Here is a 12599-nt window from a genome sequence, read left to right as displayed (position 1 = left end):
GATATGAGGACAGACTTAGAGCTGAGATATGAGGACAGACTTAGAGCTGAGATATGAGGACAGACTTAGAGCTGAGATATGAGGACAGACTTAGAGCTGAGATATGAGGACAGACTTAGAGCTGAGATATGAGGACAGACTTAGAGCTGAGATATGAGAACTGACTTAGAGCTGAGATATGAGGACAGACTTAGAGCTGAGATATGAGGACAGACTTAGAGCTGAGATATGAGGACAGACTTAGAGCTGAGATATGAGGACAGACTTAGAGCTGAGATATGAGGATAGACTTAGAGCTGAGATATGAGGACAGACTTAGAGCTGAGATATGAGGACAGACTTAAAGCTGAGATATGAGGACAGACTTAGAGCTGAGATATGAGGACAGACTTAGAGCTGAGATATGAGGACAGACTTAGAGCTGAGATATGAGGACAGACTTAGAGCTGGGATATGAGGACAGACTTAGAGCTGGGATATAAGGACAGACTAAGAGCTGGGATATGAGGACAGACTAAGAGCTGGGATATAAGGACAGACTAAGAGCTTGGATTTGAGGAGGGAGCCTAGCCAAGTGGACCCCCCAGGGGAATGGGTGGAAGGGAGATAATGGAGATAATGAGAGTCAAGGTCAAGTTGGTAATCTGATCTCTAGTGACGAGTGAGATACACCACCATTCTCACACAGACCCCTGGGTGACCATCACTCTCACACAGTCCCCTGGGTGACCACCACTCTCACACAGTCCCCTGGGTGACCACCACTCTCACACAGTCCCCTGGGTGACCATCACTCTCACACAGTTCCCTGGGTGACCACCACTCACACAGTCCCCTGGGTGACCACCACTCTCACACAGTCCCCTGGGTGACCACCACTCTCACACAGACCCCTGGGTGACCACCACTCTCACACAGACCCCTGGGTGACCACCTCTCTCACACAGTCCCTGGGTGACCACCACTCTCACACAGACCCCTGGGTGACCACCACTCTCACACAGACCCCTGGGTGACCACCACTCTCACACAGACCCCTGGGTGACCATCACTCTCACACAGTCCCCTGGGTGACCATCACTCACACACAGACCCCTGGGTGACCACCACTCACACACAGACCCCTGGGTGACCATCACTCTCACACAGTCCCCTGGGTGACCATCACTCACACACAGTCCCCTGGGTGACCACCACTTTCACACAGACCCCTGGGTGACCATCACTCTCACACAGACCGCTGGGTGACCATCACTCTCACACAGACCGCTGGGTGACCATCACTCTCACACAGTCCCCTGGGTGACCACCACTCACACAAAGACCCCTGGGTGACCACCACTCTCACACAGTCCCCTGGGTGACCACCACTCACACACAGACCCCTGGGTGACCATCACTCTCACACAGTCCCCTGGGTGACCATCACTCACACACAGTCCCCTGGGTGACCATCACTCACACACAGTCCCCTGGGTAACCATCACTCACACACAGTCCCCTGGGTGACCATCACTCACACACAGTCCCCTGGGTGACCACCACTCTCACACAGACCCCTGGGTGACCACCACTCTCACACAGTCCCTGGGTGACCACCACTCTCACACAGTCCCCTGGGTGACCACCACTCTCACACAGTCCCCTGGGTGACCATTACTCACACACAGTCCCCTGGGTGACCACCACTCTCACTGTCCCCTGGGTGACCATCACTCACACACAGACCCCTGGGTGACCACCACTCTCACACAGTCCCCTGGGTGACCACCATTCACACACAGTCTCCTGGGGTGACCACCACTCTCACAATCTCCTGGGTGACCATCACTCTCACACAGACCCCTGGGTGACCACCACTCTCACACAGTCCCCTGGGTGACCACCACTCACACACAGACCCCTGGGTAACCACCACTCACACACACAGTCCCCTGGGTGACCATCACTCACACACAGTCCCCTGGGTGACCACCACTCTCACACAGACCCCTGGGTGACCACTACTCTCACACAGTCCCCTGGGTGACCACCACTCACACACAGACCCCTGGGTAACCACCACTCACACACACAGTCCCCTGGGTGACTATCACTCACACACAGTCCCCTGGGTGACCACCACTCTCACACAGACCCCAGGGTGATCATCACTCTCACACAGTCCCCTGGGTGACCACCACTCTCACACAGACCCCTGGGTGACCATCACTCTCACACAGTCCCCTGGGTGACCATCACTCACACAGACCCCTGGGTGACCATCACTCTCACACAGTCCCCTGGGTGACCACCACTCCCACACAGACCCCTGGGTGACCATCACTCACACAGACCCCTGGCTGACCACCACTCACACACAGTTCCCTGGGTGACCATCACTCACACAGACCCCTGGGTGACCATCAGTCACACAGACCCCTGGGTGACCACCACTCACACACAGTCCCCTGGGTGACCACCACTCACACAGACCCCTGGGTGACCATCACTCACACAGACCCCTGGGTGACCACCACTCACACAGACGCCTGGGTGACCATCACTCTCACACAGACCCCTGGGTGACCATCACTCTCACACAGACCCCTGGGTGACCATCACTCACACAGACCCCTGGGTGACCATCACTCACACAGACCCCTGGGTGACCACCACTCACACACAGTCCCCTGGGTGACCACCACTCTCACAGACCCCTGGGTGACCATCACTCTCACACAGTCCCCTGGGTGACCACCACTCTCACACAGACCCCTGGGTGACAATCACTCACACAGACCCCTGGTTGACCACCACTCACACACAGTCCCCTGGTGACCATCACTCACACAGACCCCTGGGTGACCATCACTCACACAGACCCCTGGGTGACCACCACTCACACAGACCCCTGGGTGACCATCACTCTCACACAGACCCCTGGTTGACCACCACTCACACACAGACCCCTGGGTGACCACCACTCACACAGTCCCCTGGGTGACCACCACTCTCACACAGACCCCTGGGTGACCACCACTCACAAACAGACCCCTGGGTGACCACCACTCACACACAGTCCCCTGGGTGACCACCACTCTCACACAGACCCCCGGGTGACCACCACTCACACACAGACCCCTGGGTGACCACCACTCTCACACAGTCCCCTGGGTGACCACCACTCTCACACAGACCCCTGGGTGACCACCACTCACACAGTCCCCTGGGTGACCATCACTCACACAGTCCCCTGGGTGACCATCACTCACACAGACCCCTGGGTGACCATCACTCTCACACAGTCCCCTGGGTGACCATCACTCACACACAGTCCCCTGAGTGACCATCACTCACACAGACCGCTGGGTGACCATCACTCTCACACAGTCCCCTGGGAGACCATCACTCACACAGTCCCCTGGGTGACCATCACTCACACAGACCCCTGGGTGACCATCACTCTCACACAGTCCCCTGGGTGAACACCACTCACACACAGACCCCTGGGTGACCACCACTCACACAGTCCCCTGGGTGACCATCACTCACACAGACCCCTGGGTGACCATCACTCTCACACAGACCCCTGGGTGACCATCACTCTCACACAGACCCCTGGGTGACCACCACTCTCACACAGATCCCTGGGTGACCACCACTCTCACACAGACCCCTGGGTGACCACCACTCACACACAGTCCCCTGGGTGACCACCACTCTCACACAGACCCCTGGGTGACCACCACTCTCACACAGACCCCTGGGTGACTACCACTCACACACAGACCCCTGGGTGACCACCACTCACACACAGACCCCTGGGTGACCACCACTCTCACACAGTCCCCTGGGTGACCACCACTCTCACACAGACCCCTGGGTGACCACCACTCACACAATCCAATGGTTGACCATCACTCACACAGTCCCCTGGGTGACCATCACTCACACAGACCCCTGGGTGACCATCACTCTCACACAGTCCCCTCGGTGACCATCACTCACACAGAGACCCCTGGGTGACCATCACTCACACAGTCCCCTGGGTGACCATCACTCTCACACAGTCCCCTGGGTGACCATCACTCACACAGTCCCCTGGGTGACCATCACTCTCACACAGTCCCCTGGGTGACCATCACTCTCACACAGTCCCCTGGGTGACCATCACTCACACAGTCCCCTGGGTGACCATCACTCACACAGTCCCCTGGGTGACCATCACTCACACAGTCCCCTGGGTGACCATCACTCTCACACAGTCCCCTGGGTGACCACCACTCACACACAGACCCCTGGGTGACCATCACTCACACAGTTCCCTGGGTGACCATCACTCACACAGACCCCTGGGTGACCATCACTCTCACACAGACCCCTGGGTGACCATCACTCTCACACAGTCCCCTGGGTGACCACCACTCTCACACTGTCCCCTGGGTGACCATCACTCACACAGACCCCTGGGTGACCATCACTCACACACAGACCCCTGGGTGACCATCACTCACACACAGACCCCTGGGTGACCATCACTCTCACACAGTCCCCTGGGTGACCACCACTCTTACAGTCCCCTGGGTGACCATCACTCACACAGACCCCTGGATGACCATCACTCTCACACAGTCCCCTGGGTGACCACCACTCTCACAGTCCCCTGGGTGACCATCACTCACACACAGTCCCCTGGGTGACCATCACTCACACACAGTCCCCTGGGTAACCACTACTCTCACACAGTCCCCTGGGTGACCACCACTCTCACACAGTCCCCTGGGTGACCACCACTCTCACACAGTCCCCTGGGTGACCACCACTCTCACACAGTCCCTGGGTGACCACCACTCTCACACAGACCCCTGGGTGACCATCACTCTCACACAGTCCCCTGGGTGACCACCACTCTCACACATTCCCCTGGGTGACCACCACTCTCACACAGTCCCCTGGGTGACCATCTGTTACGAACCCGGATCCAGCGTCCGAGCACGGAGCAGTGACGACCGCGCCATCTGTCGGTCAGCTCCCGAAACCCCCTCCAAACGGACGACGACACCTGGTGAGGACGACGTGTACTGGCTACGAGGGCCAGTTTCCAGTCCTGTTCAGCGCTCAACACAGCCGCCGCTGACGTCTGGTGAGGTAGTGCTCAGACAACAACGCCATCTATTGAGTGGATATGTTGGGCGTTTGTGTCTGAGCCTGTAAGTGAGGTGTTTTAGTGTCCCTGTTATTGATGACGTGTCTGCTTACAGAGTCGACCTGGGACTGCTGTGATGGAAGTTGAGTCAGTCTACCCAAGGCAGCCGTCTCCATACCTTGTGCTTTGCTGCAGCAGCTGTGAAGTCGTTCCCCGGAAGAACACTGTGGTGTTACCCTGTCAGTGGAGTGGCAGTAGAAGGATTACCCGGGACCGACTGCTGGAGACGATTATCCACTGGGGTACTGAGGACAGGAGAGTGATTTGTGGTATCACACGAGGCTCCTGACTAGGGCGCTACCCTAGTATCGCTCGTGGGGTGGCCTGACTAGCCTTGCTGATCCAGAACCTGCCAGCAGACCTGCTGGACTTGTGGTTGACGGCCTCCACGGCGGTGCCCCCAGTGGAACTGTGTTTTGGCTGGCCTGTGTTTGGGGTAGACTCAGCTTGGTCGAAGGATTCGTCAAGAGACCACGAAAGCACCGAGGACTCAGCACCGAGAGTCTGCATCCAGAGTCTTCAGCAGAAGACAATTGTGTGAATAATTCCCCTGTATAGTGTTAATACCCCTCCCCCTGTGTACTCTTTTTATATATTATTTATTGGTGATGGTAATTATAATCTTAAGTTCTTAACTTTCTTTCCCTTCCCCCTTTAAGTTTCTTGCATCACGGATCTCATCCCTTGAAAGCCACTACTGGCTTGGGGCCGGATACAACTTCCTCTAACAACATCAGAGTAAGAACCCCGTTGCGTCCCGAGAGGGCCGTAACATAATTGGCATCCCCAGCGGGATCCGTCCCCTTGTTAAGTATGTTTGACAGGGGTGGTGAAGTGGCGTAATCCCTGTATATAATTCCCCCTGTGTGACGATTAGGACGTTATACGCCCTGTGCGGTGCTCAAGAGTGACTAAGTGCGATATTGTGCAATGCGGTGCTCGCTGTGATTAAGCGATTCAGTGCAATATTGTGTAGTGCGGTGCTCGTCGTGATTCAGTGCAATATTGTAGAGCGAAGTGTTCACTTGGATTCAGTGCAATATTGTGTAGTGCGGTGCCCGAAGTAATTACGTGCAATATTGGCAAGTGAGGTGCCAGGTGCGATAAAGTGCAATATTGGCGTAGAACAGTGCTCGGTGCGTTAAGTGCTAACGTGTAAGCGGTGTGTTAAGTGCTAAGAGTTCCATCTGTGACAATGGCAGAAAAAGCTACCATCGATGATCTGGACGATGTGCAGGCTTTTCTGAACAGAGAGGACTGTCTTGCCAGATTAAAGTATCTGAGCAAACCGGAACTTGTACTAGTGAGCGCCTACCTGGAGATCAAGATCCGTGCCAGTGATTCCCGTGTGGAGATCTTGTCCAAGGTTCACCGGCACTTGAAGGCAGAAGAGAAACAGGAAGGCGAGGCTCCTAGTACAAAGGAAGGTGAGGAAATAGCTTCCACGGAAAAGGAAGATAAGGGCAGTGACATTGACAGTGATGCAGGTGAGCTTAATATTAGCTTTCTTACAGTCAAAATGCGTGCCCTAGAGATAAATCGCGAGATAGAATGGAAGAAATTAGAAATGGAACGAGAGAGACAAGATAAAGAAATAGAGATGAGACGTTTAGAATTAGAAGAAAGGAAAGCAGAAAGAGAAAGAGAAGAGAAACGAGAAAGAGAAGAACGAGAAAGAGAAGAGAGACGAGAAAGAGAAAGAGAAGAGCGAGAAAGAGAAGAGCGAGAAAGAGAAGAGAAACGAGAAAGGGAAGAGCGAGAAAGAGAAGAGAGACGAGAGAGAGAACAGCGAGAGAGAGAAGAAAACGAAAGACAGAGACAACATGAACTAGAAGTATTGCGACTAGGCGGTGGTCGGAGGCTAACAACGGACACCAGCGGTTTCGATCCGGTAAGAAACATCAAAATGGTCCCCAAATTCAATGAGAGGGAAGTTTCGAAGTTCTTTGCAGCCTTCGAGAAAGTCGCTGCCTCTTTGGAGTGGCCAAGGGAGAATTGGGCCATAATGATACAGTCAGTCTTGACTGGGAAGGCCCAAATCGCTTACTCCACGTTATCCCTTGACGACTCCGGCGATTACGACAAGGTGAAGAAGGTAGTGCTCATGGCGTACCAATTGGTACTTGAGGCGTACAGGCAGAAGTTTAGGAACCTGAAGAAGACCTCAGAGCACACTTTCACCGAATTCGCCACCATCAAGGAGCGACTTTTCCAGGAATGGTGTGCCTCTCGGAAGGTGGAGACCAAAGAAGACCTCGAGCAGCTTATACTGCTAGAGGACTTCAAGGATTGTTTGTCTGGAGACCTGAAGACGTACTTAGAGGAGCAGCAGGTGGAGACCTTGACTGCAGCAGCCACAATGGCTGAGGAATATATCCTGACTCATAGGCCGTCTGCTAAGTACGTCCCAAGGCATTACCAACGACGGTTTGACAAACCTCAGGACGAAGAGGAAAGCCCCGTCCCACGAAGCGCTAAGAAGACGCCCCCAAGTAGCCCTCGAAGGAAAAGTCCTAGCAGTCCGAAACACCGGAGTCCGAGGAGGAATGTGGTGTGCTGGACCTGTGGGCAGAAAGGGCATGTAGCTGCTATGTGCCGAGGCAGAAGAGGTGGCGGCGCACGTAGGGAGGTGATGATGAGCTGTGTTACACCACCAGCAGGAAGCCAGTCGACGACGACGCAGGAAGAACCCAGATTGTTTTCCCCTCACACTTCAGGCGGGTATGTATCGAGTGATCATACTGGTAGATCAGTTGTAGTGCTCAGAGATAGTGGAGCAGCCCAGTCCCTGATCGTGAAGAGCTCGTTACCCGAGGGAGTAAGTGTGGACGGGAGACAACAGGTTGTCCTGGTTGGGTTTCCTAGGACGCAGTATATCGCCCCCTTAGTGCCAGTACATCTCGACTTGCCTTACTTCAGTGGCACCTGTGTGTTGGCAGTAGTCGATACCCTCCCTGTGGCTGGGATTGACGTGGTACTAGCCAACGACTTGGTGACAGGTTGGAGCAACAATCTTCCCAAGGTCGTGGACGAGTCGGCCAGAACAGCAAGGTCTGAGGTAACAGGCAGTGGTAATATCCAGGTACAGTCAGATCCTTAATATACTATGTTTAATTTGTCCTCTCGCCTACAGGTTGAGATCGTTCTAGCAGTGTCTCCTGATTTTTTTCTCGACAAGGAACATGAGGTTACGATGGCAGAAGTTCCTGAGCAAGAAGAGAGGCCTTGTGTGCAGGCACCCACGGATACCAACGAGTCTCGAGCGAAGGCGGATGTGTACTTGCGGTATGGCATTGTACAGCGTTCATTGAACCGGCCAGAGATTCCCCAGACGTCAGAGGTATGTGAGGTGTGTTCGAAAGGTCTAGTGCCCTCTTTGGTCCAAACCAGGCTAGTGGATATAGCCGGTTATGGACATGACAGGCTCGGGAAGCTTATCCCTCAATTGGCCCCATGTTTCTTAGCGATATTTTGTTTGATTCTCGTGTGTGTTCTCAGTAAGGATCAGTGGACGACCCGAAGGATGATGGCTCCCTTGAACATCAGATCCCAGGGATTAGAGACGTGCACTATGAGTGTTGCAGTCGAAGAAGGGACCTGGAAGGTGATGGTTGATACAGGAGGTACGAGATATGATAATGTGAGTGACTGTTTCCGACAGGTTGACACCCCCCGCGTGACTGCTGAGCCTCAATGCAGCGTTATGTGGAACGTTGGTCGACCTGATGGTGACCGAGCGAATGCCATCTGCGACGTACGAACAGCCCCGTTGGAACTAGGTGTGGACCTAGTAGAGTATGCTGTAAGTACTGTTTTACCCGCTGTCGCTGTCACTCTGAATTATCCGACCCCTGTATTCCAGGTGCCCGACTCCCTGAAGGACCGCCGGATCGGTACCAGAAATGCCGTCTGTGTCCAGCCATCATCGGTGCCACGACATAGGGAAGTGTCGAGTCGCCCCAGATCGTGTCCACACCGATCCTTACTTGAGAGATGTGAGATGATGCCCCTGCTTGACATCGCAGAGGAGGTGTGGAAAATTATGTCAGGCAGGTCATCGCCTGCCTGACGAAACTTGAAAATTCAAGTTACGTCATTCGTCAAAGGGAACTTGAAAATTCAAGTTCCCTTTGTGCCAGGGTTTCTCCTTAGTACAGTTCTGTGGACGAGACAGCCTAACCGTTCCAGCTTACGGTATAAGTGAGTCCATTTGGAGATGTGTCGCCGTACTAATTTGGTTTGTGTCTCTTTTTATAGAACCCCAAACCAAATTCTTTTTGGTGGGGAGGTGTTACGAACCCGGATCCAGCGTCCGAGCACGGAGCAGTGACGACTGCGCCATCTGTGGGTCAGCTCCCGAAACCCCCTCCAAACGGACGACGACACCTGGTGAGGACGACGTGTACTGGCTACGAGGGCCAGTTTCCAGTCCTGTTCAGCGCTCAACACAGCCGCCGCTGACCTCTGGTGAGGTGGTGCTCAGACAACAACGCCATCTATTGAGTGGATATGTTGGGCGTTTGTGTCTGAGCCTGTAAGTGAGGTGTTTTAGTGTCCCTGTTATTGATGACGTGTCTGCTTACAGAGTCGACCTGGGACTGCTGTGATGGAAGTTGAGTCAGTCTACCCAAAGCAGCCGTCTCCATACCTTGTGCTTTGCTGCAGCAGCTGTGAAGTCGTTCCCCGGAAGAACACTGTGGTGTTACCCTGTCAGTGGAGTGGCAGTAGAAGGATTACCTGGGACCGACTGCTGAAGACGATTATCCACTGGGGTACTGAGGACAGGAGAGTGATTTGTGGTATCACACGAGGCTCCTGACTAGGGCGCTACCCTAGTATCGCTCGTGGGGTGGCCTGACTAGCCTTGCTGATCCGGAACCTGCCAGCAGACCTGCTGGACTTGTGGTTGACGGCCTCCACGGCGGTGCCCCCAGTGGAACTGTGTTTTGGCTGGCCTGTGTTTGGGGTAGACTCAGCTTGGTCGAAGGATTCGTCAAGAGACCACGAAAGCACCGAGGACTCAGCACCGAGAGTCTGCATCCAGAGTCTTCAGCAGAAGACAATTGTGTGAATAATTCCCCTGTATAGTGTTAATACCCCTCCCCCTGTGTACTCTTTTTATATATTATTTATTGGTGATGGTAATTATAATCTTAAGTTCTTAACTTTCTTTCCCTTCCCCCTTTAAGTTTCTTGCATCACGGATCATATCCCTTGAAAGCCACTACTGGCTTGGGGCCGGATACAACTTCCTCTAACAACATCAGAGTAAGAACCCCGTTGCGTCCCGAGAGGGCCGTAACACCATCACTCACACAGTCCCCTGGGTGACCACCACTCACACACAGTCCCCTGGGTGACCACCACTCACACAGTCCCCTGGGTGACCACCACTCACACAGTCCCCTGGGTGACCATCACTCACACAGTCCCCTGGGTGACCATCACTCTCACACAGTCCCCTGGGTGACCACCACTCTCACATAGTCCCCTGGGTGACCACCACTCTCACACAGACCCCTGGGTGACCACCACTCTCACAGAGTCCCCTGGGTGACCACCACTCACACAGTCCCCTGGGTGACCATCACTCACACAGTCCCCTGGGTGACCATCACTCTCACACAGTCCCCTGGGTGACCATCACTCACACACAGTCCCCTGGGTGACCACCACTCACACAGACCCCTGGGTGACCACCACTCTCACACAGACACCTGGGTGACCACCACTCTCACACAGTCCCCTGGGTGACCATCACTCACACAGTCCCCTGGGTGACCACCACTCTTACACAGACCCCTGGGTGACCATCACTCACACAGACCCCTGGGTGACCATCACTCTCACACAGTCCCCTGGGTGACCACCACTCTCACACAGTCCCCTGGGTGACCATCACTCTCACACAGTCCCCTGGGTGACCATCACTCTCACACAGTCCCCTGGGTGACCACCACTCTCACACAGTCCCCTGGGTGACCATCACTCTCACACAGACCCCTGGGTGACCATCACTCTCACAAAGTCCCCTGGGTGACCACCACTCGCACACAGACCCCTGGGTGACCACCACTCACACAGTCCCCTGGGTGACCATCACTCTCACACAGTCCCCTGGGTGACCATCACTCTCACACAGTCCCCTGGGTGACCACCACTCTCACACAGTCCCCTGGGTGACCACCACTCTCACACAGTCCCCTGGGTGACCATCACTCTCACACAGTCCCCTGGGTGACCATCACTCTCACACAGTCCCCTGGGTGATCATCACTCTTACACAGTCCCCTGGGTGACCATCACTCTCACACAGTCCCCTGGGTGACCATCACTCACACAGACCCCTGGGTGACCATCACTCTCACACAGTCCCCTGGGTGACCATCACTCTCACACAGTCCCCTGGGTGACCACCAGTCTCACACAGACCCCTGGGTGACCACCACTCACACAGACCCCTGGGTGACCATCACTCTCACACAGTCCCCTGGGTGACCATCACTCACACAGTCCCCTGGGTGACCACCACTCTTACACAGACCCCTGGGTGACCATCACTCACACAGACCCCTGGGTGACCATCACTCTCACACAGTCCCCTGGGTGACCACCACTCTCACACAGTCCCCTGGGTGACCACCACTCTCACACAGTCCCCTGGGTGACCATCACTCTCACACAGTCCCCTGGGTGACCATCACTCTCACCCAGTCCCCTGGGTGACCATCACTCTCACACAGTCCCCTGGGTGACCACCAGTCTCACACAGACCCCTGGGTGACCACCACTCTCACACAGACCCCTGGGTGACCACCACTCTCACACAGTCCCCTGGGTGACCACCACTCTCACACAGTCCCCTGTCTCCCACTCCTCACCTATATCTCACCCCTCACCTGTCCCACACCCCTTACCTGTCTCTCACCCCTCACCTGTCCCACACCCCTTACCTGTCTCTCACCCCTCACCTGTCCCACACCCCTTACCTGTCTCTCACCCCTCACCTGTCCCACACCCCTTACCTGTCTCTCACCCCTCACCTGTCCCACACCCCTTACCTGTCTCTCACCCCTCACCTGTCCCACACCCCTTACCTGTCTCTCACCCCTCACCTGTCCCACACCCCTTACCTGTCTCTCACCCCTCACCTGTCCCACACCCCTTACCTGTCTCTCACCCCTCACCTGTTCCACACCCCTTACCTGTCTCTCACCCCTCACCTGTCCCACACCCCTTACCTGTCTCTCACCCCTCACCTGTCCCACACCCCTTACCTGTCTCTCACCCCTCACCTGTCCCACACCCCTTACCTGTCTCTCACCCCTCACCTGTCCCACACCCCTTACCTGTCTCTCACCCCTCACCTGTCCCACACCCCTTACCTGTCTCTCACCCCTCACCTGTCCCA

At 55.1% G+C, this 12599-nt stretch overlaps 1 protein-coding gene across 1 annotated transcript in view; it reads right to left on the bottom strand.

The window, feature by feature from the left end:
* Ddc (aromatic-L-amino-acid decarboxylase) overlaps positions 1–12599 on the bottom strand; it is a gene marked incomplete in the record, with an annotated part of 139812 nt that overhangs the window by 109434 nt on the left and 17779 nt on the right.

Source organism: Procambarus clarkii, chromosome 31, assembly GCF_040958095.1.
Source record: "Procambarus clarkii isolate CNS0578487 chromosome 31, FALCON_Pclarkii_2.0, whole genome shotgun sequence".
Classification (NCBI taxonomy): Eukaryota; Metazoa; Arthropoda; class Malacostraca; order Decapoda; family Cambaridae; genus Procambarus; species Procambarus clarkii.
This window is presented reverse-complemented; position numbering and strand designations above follow the sequence as displayed.